We start from the raw sequence: 13,532 nt of genomic DNA, 5'->3' as shown, positions 1-13,532 counted from the left end.
CCCTGGGAGTAGACAACATTCCATTAGAATTACCGATAGCTTGGGAGAGCCAGCCATGACAAAACTCTACCATCTAGTGAGTAAGATGTATGACACAGGTGAAATACCCTCAGACTTCAAGAAGAATATAATAATTGCAATCCCAAAGAATGCAGGTGATGATAGGAGTGAAAATTACCAAACTATCAGTTTAATAAGTCACGGCTGCAAAATACTAGCACAAATTCTTTACAGATGAATGGAAAAACTGGTAGAAGCTGACCTCGGGGAGGATCAGTTTGGATTCCATAGAAATGTTGGAATACGTAAGACAATACTGACCCTATGAATTATCTTAGAAGATAGATTAAGGAAAGGCAAACATACATTTCTAGCAAGTGTAGACTTAGAGAAAGCTTTTGACAATGTTATACTCTCTTTCAAATTCTGAAGGTGGAAGGGGTAAAATACAAGGAGTGAAAGGCTAATTACAACTTGTACAGAAACCAGATGGCAGTTATAAGAGTCGAGGGGCATGAAAGGGAAGCAGCGGTTGGGAAGGCAGTGAGACAGGGTTGTAGCTTCTCCCCGATGTTATTCAATCTGTATATTGAGCAAGCAGTAAAGGAAACAAGAAAAATTCGGAGCAGGTATTAAAATCTATGGGGAAGAAATAAAAATTTTAAGGTTCGCCGATGACATTGTAATTCTGTCAGAGACAGCAAAGGACTTGGAAGAGCAGTTGAAAGTAATGGACAGTGTCTTGAAAGGAGGATATAAGATGAACATTAACAAAAGCAGAATGAGGATAATGGACTTTATTCAAATTAAATCAGGTGATGCTGAGGGAATTAGATTGGGAAATAAGTTTTGCTATTTGGGAAGCAAAATAACTGATGATGGATAAAGTAGAGACAATATAAAATGTAGACTGGCAATGGTAGGAAAAGTGTGTGTGTGGAGAAGAGAAATTTGCTAACATCGAGTATAAATTTAAGAGTCGGGAAGACTTCTGAAAGTATTTGTATAAATTGTAGCCATGTATGCAAGTGAAACATGGGTGATAAATAGTTCAGGCAAGAAGAGAATAGAAGCTTTTGAAATGTGGTGCTACAGAAGAATCTGAAGATTAGATGGGTAGATCATGTAACTAATGAGGAGGTTGTTGTTGTTGTTGTTGTTGTTGTGGTCTTCAGTCCTGAGACTGATTTGATGCAGCTCTCCATGCTACTCTATCCTGTGCAAGCTTCTTCATCTCCCAGTACTTACTGCAACCTACATCCTTTTGAATCTGCTTAGTGTATTCATCTCTTGGTCTCCCTCTACGATTTTTACCCTCCACGCTGCCCTCCAACACTAAATTGGTGATCCCTCGATGTCTCAGAACATGTCCTACCAACCGATCCCTTCTTCTAGTCAAGTTGTGCCACAAGCTCCTCTTCTCCCCAATTCTATTCAATACCTCCTCATTAGTTATGTGATCTACCCGTCTAATCTTAAGCATTCTTCTGTAGCACCACATTTCGAAAGCTTCTATTCTCTTCTTGTCTAAACTATTTATTGTCCACGTTTCACTTCCATACATCGCTACACTCCATACAAATACTTTCAGAAACGACTTCCTGACTTTTAAATCTATACTCGATGTTAACAAATTTTTCTTCTTCAGAAACGCTTTCCTTCCCATTGCCAGTCTACATTTTATATCCTCTCTACTTCGACCATCATCAGTTATTTTGCTCCCCAAATAGCAAAACTCCTTTACTACTTTAAGTGTCTCATTTCGTAATCTAATTCCCTCAGCATCACCCGACTTAATTCAATTACATTCCATTATCCTCGTTTTGCTTTTGTTGATGATCATCTTATATCCTCTTTTCAAGACACTGTCCATTCCGTTCAACTGCTCTTCCAAGTTCTTTGCTGTCTCTGACAGAATTACCACGTCATCGGTGAACCTCAACGTTTTTATTTCTTCTCCATGGATTTTAATACCTACTCCGAACTTTTCTTTTGTTTCCTTTATTGCTTGCTCAATATACAGATTGAATAACATCGGGGATAGGCTACAACCCTGTCTCACTCCCTTCCCAACGACTGCTTGCCTTTCATACCCATCGACTCTTGTAACTACCATCTGCTTTCTGTACAAATTGTAAATAGCATTTCCCTCTCTGTATTTTACCCCTGCCACCTTCAGAATTTGAAAGAGAGTATTCCAATCAACATTGTCAAAAGCTTTCTCTAAGTCTACAAATGCTAGAAACATAGGTTTGTCTTTCCTTAATCTTTCTTCTAAGATAAGTTGTAAGGTCAGTATTCCCTCACGTGTTCCAACATTTCTACGGAATCCAAATTGATCTTCCCCGAGGTTGGCTTCTATCAGTTTTTCCATTCGTCTGTAAAGAATTCGCGTTAGTATTTTGCATCTGTGACTTATTAAACTGATAGTTCGGTAATTTTCACATCTGTCAACACCTGCTTTCTTTGGGATTGGAATTATTATATTCTTCTTGAAGTCTGAGGGTATTTCCCCTGTCTCGTACATCTTGCTCACCAGATGGTAGAGTTTTGTCAGGATTGGCTCCCCCAAGGCCATCATTGGTTCTAATGGAATGTTGTCTACTCCGGGAGCCTTGTTTCGACTCAGGTCTTTCAGTGCTCTGTCAAACTCTTCACGCAGTATCATATCTCCCATTTCATTTTCATCTACATCCTCTTCCATTTCCATAATATTATCCTCAAGTACATCACCCTTGTATAGACCCTCTATATACTCCTTCCACCTTTCTGCTTTCCCTTCTTTGCTTAGAACTGGGTTTCCATCAAAGCTCTTGATATTCATGCAAATGGTTCTCCTTTCTCCAAAGGTCTCTTTAATTTTCCTCTAGGCAGTATCAATCTTACCCCTAGTGAGATAAGCCTCTACATCCTTACATTTGTCCTCTAGCCATGCCTGTTTAGCCATTTTGCACTTCCTGTTGATATCATTTTTGAGACGTTTGTATTCCTTTTTGCCTGCTTCATTTACTGTGTTTTTATATTTTCTCCTTTCATCAATTAAATTCAGTATTTCTTCTGTTACCCAAGGATTTCTACTAGCCCTCATCTTTTTACCTACTTTATCCTCTGCTGCCTTCACTACTTCATCCCTCAGAGCTACCCATTCTTCTTCTACTGTATTTCTTTCCCTCATTCATGTCAATTGTTCCCTTATGCTCTCCCTGAAACTCTGTACAACCTCTGGTTCTTTCAGTTTATCCAGGTCCCATCTCCTTAAATTCCCACCTTTTTGCAGTTTCTTCAGTGTTAATCTACAGTTCATAACCAATAGATTGTGGTCAGAGTCCACATCTGCCCCTGGAAATGTCTTACGATTTAAAACCTGGTTCCTAAATCTCTGTCTTACCATTATATAATCAATCTGATACCTTTTAGTATCTCCAGGTTCTTCCATGTATACAACCTTCTTTTATGATTCTTGAACCAAGTGTTAGCTATGATTAAGTTATGCTCTGCACAAAATTCTACCAGGCGGCTTCCTCTTTCATTTCTGTCCCCCAATCCATATTCACCTACTATGTTTCCTTCTCTCCCTTTTCCTACTCTTGAATTCCAGTCATCCATGACTATTAAATTTTCGTCTCCCTTCACTACCTGAATAATTTCTTTTATCTCATCATACATTTCATCAATTTCTTCATCATCTGCAGAGCTAGTTGGCATATAAACTTGTACTACTGTAGTAGGCATGGGCTTCGTGTCTATCTTGGCCACAATAATGCGTTCACTATGCTGTTTGTAGTAGCTTACCCGTACTCCTATTTTTTTGTTCATTATTAAACCTACTCCTGCATTACCCCTATTTGATTTTGTATTTATAACCCTGTATTCACCTGACCAAAAGTCTTGTTCCTCCTGCCACCAAACTTCAGTAATTCCCACTATATCTAACTTTAACCTATCCATTTCCCTTTTTAAATTTTCTAAGCTACCTGCCCGATTAAGGGATCTGACATTCCACGCTCCGATCCGTAGAACACCAGTTTTCTTTCTTCTGATAACGACGTCCTCTTGAATAGTCCCCGCCCTCCGGAATATTTTACCCAAGAGGACGACATCATTATTTAATCATACAGTAAAGCTGCATGCCCTCGGGAAAAATTACGGCTGTAGTTTCCCCTTGCTTTCAGCCGTTCGCAGTATCAGAGCAGCAAGGCCAATTTGGTTAATGTAACAAGGCCAGATCAGTCAATCATCCAGACTGTTGCCCCTGCAACTACTGAAAAGGCTGCTGCCCCTCTTCAGGAACCACACGTTTGTCTGGCCTCTCAACAGATACCCCTCCGTTGTGGTTGCACCTACGGAACGGCTATCTGTATCGTTGAGGCACGCAAGCCTCCCCACCAACGGCAAGGTCCATGGTTCATGGGGGGAAGAATGAGGAGGTACTGAACAGAATTGGAGAGAAGAGGAATTTGTGTCACAACTTGACTAGAAGAAGGTATCGGTTGGTAGGATATGTTCTGAGGCATCTGGGGATCACCAATGTAGTCTTGGAGGGCAGCGTGGAGGGTAAAAATCGTACAGCGAGACCAAGAGATGAATACACTAAGCAGACTCAGAAGGATGTAGGTTGCAGTAGTTACTTGGAGACGAAGAAGATTGCACAGGACAGAGTAGCATGGAGAGCTGCATCAAACCAGTCTCTGAACTGAAGACCGCAACAACATCATTTTTGCTGTCCCTACTTATATTGCATACAAAATCAACAATAACGACATCTTCAATAACACAAAGTATAGAGGTATATGTTTCCAAACTGTGAAATTACTTTGGAGAGTGGTCACTGTAATGACTACAACTCACAGAAAAATGCTTGATTTTCAGTGTCAATGTAATTTTAGTCCTCAGTTATCTTTGTATATCTGTTCATTTTACAAAATTTGGGGACTGGGTGTTTGTGTTGTCCAAATCATTTCTTCTCATTTTCTTTGACAAGCAAGTTGCTAAAGTGGCGTCAAATGGAAAGACTTGCACCAGGTGGCCAAACAATCCCAGGTGGTTCCTGGCCCATTATGCCGTATGATCGTTTTTTTGTGTGTATTATTTTCTTACACCAGCCATTTTGCCTCTATTTAGTGTGTTCTATTAGTTGAGTTTGTTTTACAGCCAATACTTATACTTTCAAAAAGATGCATTTCAATGGCTTTTGTAAGTTCCTGTTTGTGGTCAACCAGAAGGCACATTGGTAAGTACAGACCAGCTTCATAGCAGACTAGAGTGCCACAATAGTAACTGTTCAGTCACAAACATCCCTACATTCCTACAACTGGCATGTGAATGGAGTTTATGATCAAATTCTTTCACCGGATAAGTTAAACACAGAAAGTGCCAAGAGGCTACTGTTATATATACGTAAATTAGGTTTGAGTTATTGTCTGCCAGTGAGTCGCGAGTGAATGAGAGGGTATTCTGTTCATCAGCAAGCAGTGTATCCCTTTTCAAATACTGGGTGTCTGCAGAGGAAAAAGAATGGGCTGCTAGCTGAAGAAGTTTGATACATAATGAAACAATGCAGGTTGGAATATCACCAATATTAGGAAAATGGGATATTGCTTCTCACCATAAAAATGATTTGCTAAGTTGCAGACAGGCACAACAGAAAGACTGTTGCAGATTTAGCTATTGGCCGAAGCTTTCCTCACACACACACACACACACACACACACACACACACACACACTCACCTCCCCCCCCCCCCCCCCCGCCCCACACACACACACACACACACACACACACACCTCACACGCGTACCATGCCCACCTTTTCCAGCTTGCTAGTTTTTCTTTTCTAAAGAAGACTTTATGTTTCTCACGTTGGAACCCAGAGTGTTTTTTACCACGGATGTGAGACTATCACTGATACCCTTCTTTACTTGTGGAAACAAATAGCTCCAACTCATGGGATACTTGCACAGGTGCAATATTCATCCTTAGTTGTTGGTTGGTTGGTTTGGAGAGAAAGGGACCAGCATCCCTAGTTGTCTCAAACAGAAATTTCACTAGTTCTATGCATGTCTCGTGCACTCTAGAGCGAAAATGTGTAGAGTAAGGTAAGGTGAGGTGACCAGATGCTTACATTTCCCAGAAGGGAGTATGACATGAGATCCCAAACAGATAATGGAGAACAAGAATTAAAATTCTAGAGATTGACTGCTAAAGGATCAAGTGGAGTAAGGGAATTCACTTTCACAAGGGAAATAGTCATACTAATGTGGTGGATGAAATACAATGTAGAGATTAATGAACTCATCAAAAAGACACAGAGCATTCAGAAAAAATAAGGTAAGTTTTCAAGGAGAAGGAATTTTTATTGCTAAAATACATCAAATAAGAAGTCAAGTAAACACAGCAAAATTAGTTTCTTTGTTATAGTCTTCTTACATAATCAAATAGCTAAGTGCAAACATTCCTGGAGGATTGTTTGAACTCACAGAACACCACATGTCCACATGTGGTTTATCATGTGTATGAGTATTTGCTGCTGAATCAACTTTGGCTCATCAGTTAAACTTTAGTGATGTAATTGGCATATTTACCAACAAATTAGACTGACTGGTATCCAGTAGTAAACACTGGAGCCTGACACACTGTTGCATTTTATGAGTCTGTTGATCTATTAGGTATGTATATAGCTTTTCTACATTCATTTATAACTCTGAACTGTAGGATGCCATGGTGCACAATATATGAGAAACTGTAAATCACAAAATCATGCTATGGCATATAATGGAGGTCCTACATCTCACATGCATTTCCAATGCGCGTGTTGTATACTGCGTACATATAGTCATATTGATATTTTGTGCAATAAAAATGAGCTGCTTTTACCAAAAATCATTGTTTCGTAGCATTGTGAGCGAAGGCTGAAGGAATTTAGAGGTGTACTACAAATGACTTTCTCACATGCTTGAGAAATATGCAATGTAAATTTCCAGAAAGGAGCAATGTTGATACCCATCTCATGTAAGCAGTTGAGTAAGTTAATTGCAGAGTACCAGTATATAATACATAAGAGATGTGATTCCAAGGTAAGAGATGTTAGTACAAATCTCGGAACTTAAACAGCAATATTTGCTTCACTAATTGAATAAGAAATAATGACATGCTACGTCATTTAGTATACCCTGCACATTCCTTTGCAGAGTCATAAAAAGATAAGTTTGAACTTTCCAAGATTCATCAGGATTGTTTGCCAAGTATTTGTTCATCTTGGAACCCTTCTTTAACGACTTAGCTAATCCTCCTTGGTACACAAAACGGGTTAGAACACTGTTGCAGAAACAACGAAACAAAAATGCCAAATTTAAACAGACGCAAAATCCCCAAGATTGGCGATCCTTTACATAAGCTCGAAATGTAGCATGGAGTTCAATGCGAGACGCCTATAACAGTTTCCACGACGAAACTTTGTCTCGAGACCTGGCAGGAAATCCAAAGAAATTCTGGTCATTTGTCAAGGATGTTAGCAGCAAGAAACAATCAATGCCTTCTCTGCATGATAACAATGGAGATACTATCGAAGACAGTGCTGCCAAAGCAGAGATACTAAACACAGCCTTCCGAAATGCCTTCACAAAAGAAGACGAAGTAAATATTCCAGAATTCGAATCGAGAACAGCTGCCAACGTGTATAACGTAGAAGTAAATATCTTCGGAGTAATGAAGCAACTCAAATCACTTAATAAAAGCAAGTCTTCTCGTCCAGACTGTATACCAATTAGGTTCCTTTCCGAGTACGCTGATGCATTAGCTCCATACTTAACAATCATATACAACCGTTCTCTCAACGAAAGATCCATACCCAAAGACTGGAAAGTTGCACAGGTCACACCAATATTCAAGAAAGGTAGTAGGAGTAATCCACTAAATTACAGGCCCATATCGTTAATGTCGATATGCAGCAGGAGTTTAGAACATATATTGTGTTCGAACATTATGAATTACCTTGAAGGAAACGGTCTTAACGCACATTAAGTGCTGAGTGCTATTGACAAGGGATTTCAGATCTATTCCATATTTCTGGAAGGCTTTTGACACTGTACCACACAAGCGGCTCATAGAAAAATTGCGTGCTTTTGGAATATCGGCTCAGTTATGTAGCTGGATTAGCGATTTCCTGTCGGAAAGGTCACAGTTCATAGTAATTGACAGAAAGTCATCGAGTAAAACAGAAGTGATTTCAGGCCCCCTTTATAAACGGTTTGGGAGACGATCTGAGCAGCCGTCGTGACGCTGTCGTTTATCGACTAATAAAGTCATCAGAAGATCAAAACTAACTGCAAAACAATTTAGAAAAAATATCTGAATGGTGCGAAAAGTGGCAGTTGACCCTACATAACAAAAAGTGTGAGGTCATCCACATGAGTGCTAAAAGGAACTCATTAAACTTCAGTTACACGATAAATCAGTCTACTGTAAAAGCCGTAAATTCAACTAAATACCTAGATACTACAATTACGAACAACTTAAATTGGAAAGAACTTATAGAAAATGTTGTGGGGAATGCTAACCGAAGGCTGCATTTTATTGGCATGTAACAGACCTACTAAGGAAATTGCCTACACTATGGTTGTTCGTCGTCTTTTAGAATACTGCTGCGCGGTGTGGGATCGTTACCAGACAGGACTGACGAAGTACCTCTAAAAGTTCAAAGAAAGGCAGCACGTTTTGTACTATCATGAAATATGGAAGAGAGTGTCACAGAAATGAAACATGATTTGCACTGGAAATCATTAAAAGAAAGGCGTTTGTCGTTGTGACGGAATCTTCTCACGAAATTCCAATCACCAACTTTCTCCTCCGAATGCGAAAATATTTTGTTGACACCGACCTACATAGGGAGAAATGATCACCATGATAAAATAAGGAAAATCAGGGCTTGTACGGAAAGATCTAGGTGTTCATTCTTGCCGTGCGCTACACGAGATTGGAATAATAGATAAGTGTGAAGGTGGTTCGATGAACCCTCTGCCAGGCACTTAAATGTGATTTGCAGAGTATCCATGTAGATGTAGATGTAGATGCATCAACCTCTTTGATATTAGGTTCATAAAACAGGTCCATTCTGTCCAACATTTTGCGCATCACACCTAGAATAGCTTTTTATCACACTCCCTATCTCTGCAATGTCCTTGTCAGACCCTATGCTCCATCTGCACCTATTTCTCTACCCTATGGCTCCTAATCCTGTGACCGTCCCCACCATAAGACTTGCCCTATCCACCTTCTTACCACCACTTATACAAGCCCTGTAACTGGCAAAACGTACACTATCAAAGGGAGAGCCACCTGTGAAACGAAACATGTTGCATACTAGCTGTTATGTAAACACTGATTGGTCTTTTACATTGGAATGACTACCACGAAATTATCCATTAGAATGAACGGACTTGGCTAGAAGGTGTATACTGGCAACACACACTGTCCTGTTGATGAGTGTGCTCTACAATGTGACAGTCATGACCTCAGTGCCTGTTTACCACATGTGCCATCATTTCTCAGAACTCTGCTGGTAGGAACTTGTGTTACAAGGTGTCTTTGGTTCTCGCCATCTATCTGGTCTTAATTTACTGTTAATTTCTTCAGTCTCTGCATTTCTTCACATTAACTATTCCTGTCTTCACTCCCTTTTAGTTTTTTATCTCTCATTTTCCAATCTGTCTATTCCCCTCCTGCCCCGACTCTATCACATACAATGCACTTAGCTTTCCACTCTTATCAGCTCGTGCACGATGTTTCGGCAGTAATCTCTGTCTTACATGTTACCCTATCTGTCTTACGTATTACCCTATCTTCTACTTCTAAGCTATCATGTTTTCAAATCTTGTCTGGTGCAGTCCCCTACGATCAGTCTTTCCTTCTCATCCTGTCCTGTAAGTCTCCCCTGACCTGAGGTTCTGAGCAACTTTTCCAAATTCTCCCCGTTTCATAAACTTTGTCAGTCCTTTTCCTTTGCCCCTCTTCTTTCCCCTTCAATCCTTCTGCCAGGAGGAGAAGCCACTGTCTCCGAGAGCTTGCGAATTTTAATACCTTTATATGTGTGTTCTACTGCCACTGGTTGGTGTGTATATTTTTTAAATCTATCTTGTTATATTATATTTTCAAAAACTGATTATTTTCGTTGATGTAATTTAACAACTTAGGAACAAAGAAAATTTAAACATGTTATTTTCTCTGCACTGTTTGGGACTCCAGTGAAATAAAGCTAGTACACCTGCAAGGAAGAGAGTGACAATACAGAGTGGTTACTGTATTTTTTGTTTTTGTTAGTATGACAGGTGTTAGAGAACTGAAAATGAATGCAAGGCTCCTATGGTGAGTGCCTGCAACTGGTAAGATGCCTTGGATTAATTCTGAAACAACTGCCTCCCAACTTATGGCAGTTATTGGTAATAGTAGTGATGAAGCATGTGCAAACTAAGTATGTGACTGTGCCAGTGAGCGAACATGCCTCCTATGCCATGTTACTAAGTAATGGCTGGAATTAGAAACAGTGTTCTCCAAAAAACAAATATGATTTTTAACTGATTTGTTTTTTCTCTGTGTAACTAGTAAAAGGTTCTGCAAAGTGAACTGGTTGTGTTGTAAAACAGAAATGCACATTTTGAAATGAGTCAGCATTTTGCTTCAATTACTGGAACTAGCAAACAATCGCGCATCACAAAAATGTTTACTAAACATAAATAGGTTTTTTCCTGTTTTATTAGTTCGACATCTTGATGATACAAATGTACAACATATTACGTAGATTTTCTACTGTCATTCTGTATTTTATTTCTGGGTAACTTCACACTGACACTTAAAAACAACAGTTAAACAGTCAAAACACACATATAACATTACTACTTCTCAGACAGAGATTATCATATGAATTGCTTCCATAGTGACAAATTTCCACATTAATAGCAAATTACTGGCAACAGCTTTTAATGACACTATGACTTCCCAACACTTGTTGATTGTTAGTATGCCAAACAACATATATCTGAGCAATTCTTATAATAATTATCAATGATTTACTATTTTATGAAAGTCATTACATTCTTACAGTTTAAGAACACTCTGGCAACTTCTACACAATCATAAAACACATCTCACTCAAAGTAGCACTCATCTCATAGCAGCTATGAAAAAAATCTGAATCTTCCTATGCATTTGGGCACAAAACCCTACTTTCAATTGGCTTCACAGTTATGACTTAATCATCTGGTGTGCATGTTACATTACCAAATGTTCTGCAAAATACACATATTTGTCTGCAATGCTATCAGAAAGATATTTAAGAAAAATAGCTTTCAAAGGCAAACACCATCTCCAGCATCTGTTTGCATAAATATTATGATTCCAGACATTGAATATACTGTAGGGTATGTGTATAAAGAAAAGTATCCAAAAATTAAACAATAAAAAAATAACATTTTAAACAACTTCTACAGATCAGGCTGAAGCTGGCAGACACATGCAGTAATGAAACATGGCAAAATAACCTATATAGTACCATCACGCAATAATAATAGTAGTAATAATAAAGCCATCCACATACTGAACTTGCATTCTGTCCTGCCAGGCTATTAATTCTGGAAAATCAGAAGAAAGATAAGAGTACATATTAATATTCACTAGCAATATATGTAACTAGAGCTATTTGTTGTGGAAGCTCAATACTATTTCATTATTCACTGAGAAGCCAACATGAATTAGTATTACCTGACCATCACTTAGTACACCCAGTTGAGCAGCAGAAGACTGGTTTTGTTTTAAATGATAGAGGGGAGGAGATAAGTTTGGGTTAAGGTGGAATAGGAGGTGACATGAGATAAAGGTGAGCACCAAAATAAAGAAAGGGAGATAAGAAGTAATTTGTGAAGAGAAAATTAGAAGAAAGAAATCAAAACAACAGATGTCGCAAAGCATCAGGGAAAAGCGAAAAGAGAGAAAACAGGTAGATGAATGTAGGTCTTTTATGGTGGGCAACTGCAACTGACAAAAATGACTTGACTTAATTCTGGAACAGCCTGTAGACGAAGTTTTTTTCCTTGTATATTTGGGTTCTGACATGTAAAGAATAATATCACATTGCACCCGTAGTAAGACTGTGGCTAGTGAGCATATTTCAGTTTTTGAACATGCATCCTCACCAAGAGCCTTAACTGTTGCTGTGCCAACATAAAAAGCTGAACAAAGGTCACAAACAGGCTAGAACAATTGCTTCACCTCAAGGACAGTATTGAATTTTGCAGCAGAGTTAGTTACAAGAATATGAACGATATGCACAGAAATGGGTACAGGGGGGATTTAGTGTCTGACTAGGAGGATGACACAGGCAAATCTGTTTAATGCAGGGCGGGCTCTCATCTTGCACTGTTACAACTCCACTAACTGGGGGTTCTAGGTCATTTTCCTACTTTATCCTTGAAGAGTTCAATATCCTGCAATCTTTTCCTCCATTTAGTAAATAATTTTCTGTGCATAAAAACCAAATGTTTTACAAACGTGCATATTTGTCCAAAATGCAATCAGTAATATTAACAATAACACAAAAGTTCAAACAGGACAACCATAAACAATAACTTCTTTTATGAAATACCTCGACTGCACAAGTTGCTACTTCATCAATAGTTTAATTATAACTTTTACACCACTTCTATACCAGGAGAAGCAAACATATAAGAATTAGAAAGTGTAAGACATACAGATACCGGAGGAAATGAAAAGTTTTTCAACAACCAGGATTATGTAATGAAAGAAATTGTGTAGAGAAGTCACAATATACTTTCTAACCACCAAGCAGTCAACTATTTTATCTGCAGTACTTTGTTATCAGTTAACAACCTCTTTTGCATTTCACTGATCTTACATTTCTCTCCTGCATCTTTTATATCTCTCTAGATCAGTATATTTATGTACAGTTGCTGTTAACAATTCTCATAACAACAAATCTCAAACAGTACTGAACTGTAAAGTTTTAAAACCAAACTTTTTCATGTTATAATAATAAATGGTATACCATCTCACTTCTGTAAATCATTATTTGTGTTTTATACAGAGTTGCAGCATTCATATTTTGTCTTTTTTTTCTCCTTCAGGATCCCAGTGTAAAAATTTGAGAAGCAAAGCACTCACTTTATTTTACATATTTAACTTTTCTCTTCCGCTTGTCTGCAAGTTCCACATTTTTAACACACAGTCTATTTTTTTCATTGTACTGTACATTATTTGCCCTTCTTCCAAAGGGTGATCTACATTACAACCTGGCTCTTCAGAGGTCACAAAATGACACACCAGTTGTTGTTAATAATTAAATACTCAAGCACTTATCAGAAGTACCATAATTAATGTTTATCTCCAACACCAGGCAATAAAGTCAAAAAATATGCTACGGGCTGTAAAAGCTGTTGCAAAATAACCACTTATACGAAAACTGTAGAAGTCAGTAACAGCAAAAAGATTTTGAAATTTCATTACTTTTGGACTTATCTCTTATCAGCA

This window comes from Schistocerca nitens, chromosome 9, assembly GCF_023898315.1.
Source record: "Schistocerca nitens isolate TAMUIC-IGC-003100 chromosome 9, iqSchNite1.1, whole genome shotgun sequence".
Classification (NCBI taxonomy): domain Eukaryota; kingdom Metazoa; phylum Arthropoda; class Insecta; order Orthoptera; family Acrididae; genus Schistocerca; species Schistocerca nitens.
The sequence above is the reverse complement of the archived record's forward strand: the minus strand, read 5'-3'. Positions refer to the sequence as shown.